The sequence below is a fragment of the Homalodisca vitripennis genome, chromosome X (assembly GCF_021130785.1).
Source record: "Homalodisca vitripennis isolate AUS2020 chromosome X, UT_GWSS_2.1, whole genome shotgun sequence".
NCBI classification, from domain to species: Eukaryota; Metazoa; Arthropoda; class Insecta; order Hemiptera; family Cicadellidae; genus Homalodisca; species Homalodisca vitripennis.
The window spans coordinates 156,456,281-156,462,280 of record NC_060215.1 but is presented as its reverse complement, the minus strand read 5'-3'; positions in this window follow the sequence as shown (position 1 = coordinate 156,462,280).

Below are 6,000 nucleotides of genomic sequence, written 5' to 3'. Positions count from 1 at the left end.
GAATTTTGATTACATTTGGAAGTAAGTTTTACAGTTTAGGACCAAAATAAAAAATTGAGTTTTGGAAAAGGTTGAGTCTGAAACGGTCTGAAATTATGTAATTTCTGTGCCGTGTGTTATGATCATGATTTAAATTTGGAAAAAGATTTTTATTTTGATAAACAAAAATTGTCGAATGAAAAATGAGAAGGGAGGCCAAAGTAAGCATCACACTAGATCGGAAACGCTCTCTAAAGCTCTCATCTGATCTCATTCCCCAGACGACCCTCAACGCTCTCTTTTGAAGAGTGAATACTCTAATAAAGTTGGTGACACTAGAAAATCCCCAAAATATTATTCTGTACCTCAGTTTTGACTCAAATAAGCCTAAGTAACCCAGTTTAAGAACTTGTTCTGAGGCAAATGTAGAAAGGCACCTCAGGGCGAATGTAGCTGAATTTAGCTGCTTCGACAATATGTTTATATGAGTATTCCATTTCATGTCAAAATCAAGATGGACCCCTAAGAACCTTAAAGAAAAATTTCTACTTATTTGATTGCCACCAAATGTATTGCCACCAATATTAGGAACATTTTGGGAGGGTTTGGAATAAAATTTCACAACGTTTGTTTTAGAAAAGTTTAAGAACAGGTTATTGGTGCAGAACCAGTCAGAAATCAAAGATGACATTGCTGTATAATGTTCTAACAGGGTACTAAAGTGACAATTATTTAGAATAACGCTAGTGTCATCCGTGAAGAGTGACAGCAGGTTTTATGGTTCTGTTAAAATGACTATCAATGTGTTTTGGAAGATCATTAATGTACATGAGGAAAAGTTAATAAAAGTTTTTGAGTAGTAATTTGTCCCGTTACTAATTGAATGACCATAGTAAAAATAAACTATCGAACTCTATTCTACTCAGTATTACAGCAAAGATGGAACTATTATACCTGGTACTATTGCTGGTACTATTTGGAAAATATTACTTAATTCCGATGTAGATCTGTAAAAGTTCTGCAACTTACCAGAGAGTGTTCTATTTTATCGTTAACACAAATATTATAAAATATATTAATACTGCAATCCAGTGTGAAAATCAGTAGTTTAAAATCACTAGACATTTTATATTTTAATTATTTGCAGGCAGTTATAATAGTAATGATACTCCAAATAGGAAAAGAGAATCAATAAATAATTGTACAATGAAATGAAAACGATAGAACATTGTTGTTATCGGAAATGTGAAATGAGAATTGAAGTACAAATTCACAGCATACGAACATAAATTGTGCAATCATTCCAAAAATAAAAATCAGAAATATATTATAAAATTACTCTCCTATTAATGAAAGAACATTTTGTTTTATTTAATACAAAAAAAAAGTAAGCTGGAGTGGTAAATGGGGTATTATGTCTAGTATTTGGGTGTAAATAACGTGTTATCAAGTGGCCTGATGTGTATAAAACACGGCAGATTGGAGTCACAAGACATTCTGTGTAGAAACAAAAGACGTGGAGGCCATCCTCGACAGTGTTTATGGCGGGTCGACATGGACATTGACCATAAAAACAAACTGAAACAATAAAACTGAATTCACAAAACAAATGTTTTTCAGAAACGTCAGTTATCATAAATATCTCAATAAACATTAAAACGACAAAAATGCAGTTTTAACATAAACCCTTCGTTTGATTTATTACAAATAGTATAATTAACCAACTTAAATTAAACATTTTGCATCAAACAATAAACATTTCAATAACAATAAAATTCGGCATAAAATCGATTTCAGCTAAGATCATGAAGACCATTGTTTGAATTGTCAGCATAGCTTAAACCTGTCTTATCAATGAAAAAAAAACAATATTATGACCTTTTATGATAAATAAATTTTACATACAGCATTATTGTTTCGGAAACTAATTCATTTAACGATACCAAAATTATTATTAGTGGTCTATACTTACACTTCTTTGACGGGAGCTTTCCTAAAACCTTGTTTCCGATTAAAAACTTACACTATGTTAAATACTCCTGACTCCACGCAATGCTTGGCAACATATTCATTTATATTTATATGGAGAAACAAAAGTTTATTATGAAACAAAAATGCCATTGGATTTATCCAATGGCATTTTTTATCTGAATGAGTTTTTGTCTCGTAAGCTTCGATGAATGAAAACCTAGAGATTGATCTGCAAAGAAGACGTTCTTTTGGTCATCTATATCTCTTATACACCGGAAAGGAATAAAAAAGGTTAAGTATCCTACAGAACTGCTTTTTTTATCATTATCATTATTTTGTATCTAAAATAACTGGTCAATAGCGCAGTGTAGTGGGTACGGCGGTTATCACGAGATGTTGCTTGGATGGGACACCGCTGAGCGATTCTTTCCTTGCAAGCAGCTCGCCTGCCCGCCCATTGGTGGTTCGGAAGTCACCTTTAGCCGTTGGTCCTCATGTTCAGTGTTAGAGAGGGCTCAGATGACCGGCCGGAAGTAGGCGAAGCTCCTGATGGAACGGTACAACCGCGGGAGAAACGATAGGCGACGAGTGGAAACACAGTGTCGTCATTGGCTGAAGGGTTTCGAAGCTCATCACTCGAGAGGTTGGACAAGTTTCATTTCTGTCTGTGTGTCCACACGATACCTTGAAAAAAAAAAAAAAAACTCACCTATAGTCATGAAAGTTTGCATGAAGCTTAGTTATCACATGGGCAACACTGAGTTAGAAGACGGTGCATGTCACTCCATGTAATTTGCCTGAGCGTCAGTGAATATTTTTCCATTGTCTTATGGGTAACCATAATGGCAATGGGATTAAATAATTTTTTTAGAAACTGAGTGTAACCATATGAGATTTTAACATCGAGTTAAAGAAATAATATAATTTAAAATAAATGTTAATGATTTTGTTTTAACGCTATCTTGTGTTGTAGTGCCATTCCTAGGTTACTGAAACTTTTATTATTTAACCACTGCTATGGCATATAACTTCACTAACAAAAGTGATTGCATCATGTGTTGGTAGATATTTCGAGAAAGATTTCTCTAAAAGAGTTCTATGATGGTTCATGTGCGACCGTGGAATTTGGCTTAGTGACGTTAAAGCGTGTCACTTAGGAGGCTGAGACTATGTTTCATTCGCCTATAGGAGGTAGTAAAAATTTTTATTCTGCATGGTTTTGTACATGTATGTCTATTCGAAAAACACCTCAGGAAATAAATGAGCTATAAGTATTTGAAAATTGTCACTGAACCTCGGTGAAGCTCGTTATGTGAAAGGTGGTGTGGGGGGGTGGCGTACCCCTACCTTGTTTATCGTGGTCTTTACCGGTATGGTTATCCTTTGTCTAAGGATTTTTGAATACTCTGTATATAAACTATTAACTCAGGTAGTTTTACTATGGATACACAAACAATTCGAGCTAATAAGAGGCATATCCTCGGTCGACTGTCATTAATATCAACATTAAATCTATTAGCTTTAGATTTATTTTAAGTACTCCTATTCGGGTATCTTACAAATCGCATAAATATTTTAATAACTTTAAATGCGATAATCAAACGTATATAAGCTATATTTTGTAGTTTTAAACTTATATTACAACGTAAGTATTGCAATTGTAGTAGATTAAAATGTAGGGAATACGACATAAAACTTGTTTACATGTGTCCCTTCTTGCAGTGATTAATAATGTGCTACACGTTAATAATGGCATAATATACAAAGTGAATGTTTCAAATTAACCTTACAGTTTACTTCAAAATATGTGTACTGGCGCAACCATTATTAGTAAATATAGTCCTCTTTATCACTCAATAAAACTATTTTATTTTATATCAGATACAATTCGGTACTTGTTAACCGTGCTTCAGCGAATAAGTAGTCTTCATAACTGAATTGAGCATGGTTGAATAAACCAACACTCAGTAAGCCTTGCAAGCCTTCGACGAAGTTCTGTAATAAATAATATAGAGTTCCCTAGAACTTTGTCTCATTCACTCCTTCGCCGCCGGTCCAAATTTATCCTAAATGGAAGTGGAAAAGCAGCTTAATGTACTCCTTGTGCAAAATTAATTAACACGAGGAAAGTACCTTACAATACTAAGACTTTCAGTTTTATATATATGTCCATTAAATTTAGCCCGGTGTAACTTATATGGTACAAGGTAGAAGTTACCTCTGAATTCAAAACTTCATATAATTTTATTCATTCTCATAGGTCATAGGTCACTAGATGTCCGGCGGACATACAGGCAAAATGACGCATCATAGATATATCATGCAAAATTAAAAATATACAAGCGAAATATTTTTCGTGGTATCTTGCCACATGATAATAAATTCAGATTTTTAGTAACTAAATCATGTTTCATGTTCATGTTAAACACTGATAAGTGTTTAAATAATATAATTCTACAGACCGTCACTATGAAATGATGTGTGTGTTCGTGTTGGGATAGTTAGGCTACATGTGTTGGGATAGTTAGGCTACATGTGTTGGGATAGTTAGGCTACATATGTTAATACGTCACATTTTTGAATCTCTTGTGGGTGCATTGAGTTTATTTACACATTTTTTATTCTGTATGTTACTGTTACAACCTTGGTTAATCGTAAACCCTATGTAAACATATTAGTTAACGCACATCAACGTTCCATTGAGTGACATGCACCATTATGGAACTTAGTGTTTTTCATATAGAAATAAAGTTTCACGCACAATTTCAAGATATTTCCTTTTCCAGATATTGTGGACAGACAGTTATGAAATTTGTTCAGCCCGAGTGATAGACTTCAAGCTCAGTTTATAATAAACCCACACTTTTACTAGAAGTACTTGTCGATTAGAAATACTGATAGGCTACATTTTGAACGTTATTAATTTAGAAGGAGTGTAAAAAGGGTGGTATAGATTTCATAATATATGACAAGCAAGAGTATTTTTCAACTTTTGTAGTTTGGTTATGTTAGTTTGTTTTAAAAAAGGTAACTAGCAGGTCTCCTGTAACGTATAACACGAATAAATTTTCACTTTATTGGTTACTGTTTATTTTTTCATTGAAAAATAAAGAACATTAAATGTAGATAATTATTTGAGAAAATCTTTTTGGTTTATTTTAAAAACGTTATTTATTGATTTTTACAAGATATGATAAAAAAATGTCTGAAAGGAATTGCTCCCTACCTTTCCTATTTTGGAGAAAGGTAGTACTAAAACGACGGGAATACCCAAATAGCCTTCAGCTTGTTTCTAGAAGATATCACAAAGTTTTTTTTAAATATTTTAATTAACTTAATAGCTACTATAAAAGACTAGAATAATTATTTATAGTTTTAATTTCTGATAAACAAAACTCTATAAAGAGAGAACATGCAGAGTTAGTCAAGAGTACGGATTTAGTTACATATATTCCAGATATTCCATTTGTGGACATCGTTTACCCTAGAATAAAAGAAAGTGCATAGTCAATTTATATGTAACTTTATACCTACTTTTGGGCTATGCCCGCACAAATTGTTTTAAAATTGAGTTGGATATCGATTTTGTGTACTGCGATGGGTTAGTACCTAAGTTTGAACAATATTAACAACTTTTAGTTCTATCTCATTTTAGGAAAATAAATTTATTATTGTATTGGACACAGCGTAGACATTTTTTTATTTCCAAACTTTGAAGAGGGGGTATAAAATATTCCAATTAGTATATCATTAAATAGTTACTTAAATAATCACTTCCAGTCCTGCTTGTAAAGTCGGGTTTACTTCACTTCAAAATGTAAATCGTTCCATTGAGATATAATTTTTATGAAATGTTGCCAAGTTCTATCTGTACTGAAGTTACTTCACTTGATCCAGCTGTCGGTGTTCATGGCATAGACACGGTCACTTCGCTGATTTAGTAATGCCAAATCAAAGTCACGAGTGAGGAGGTGCTAATTCAGGTTCATCACCCTGTTGAGTTACAAACAAAAATTGTTCAAAGTTAGTAGATAACTGAAGTTCAAACCT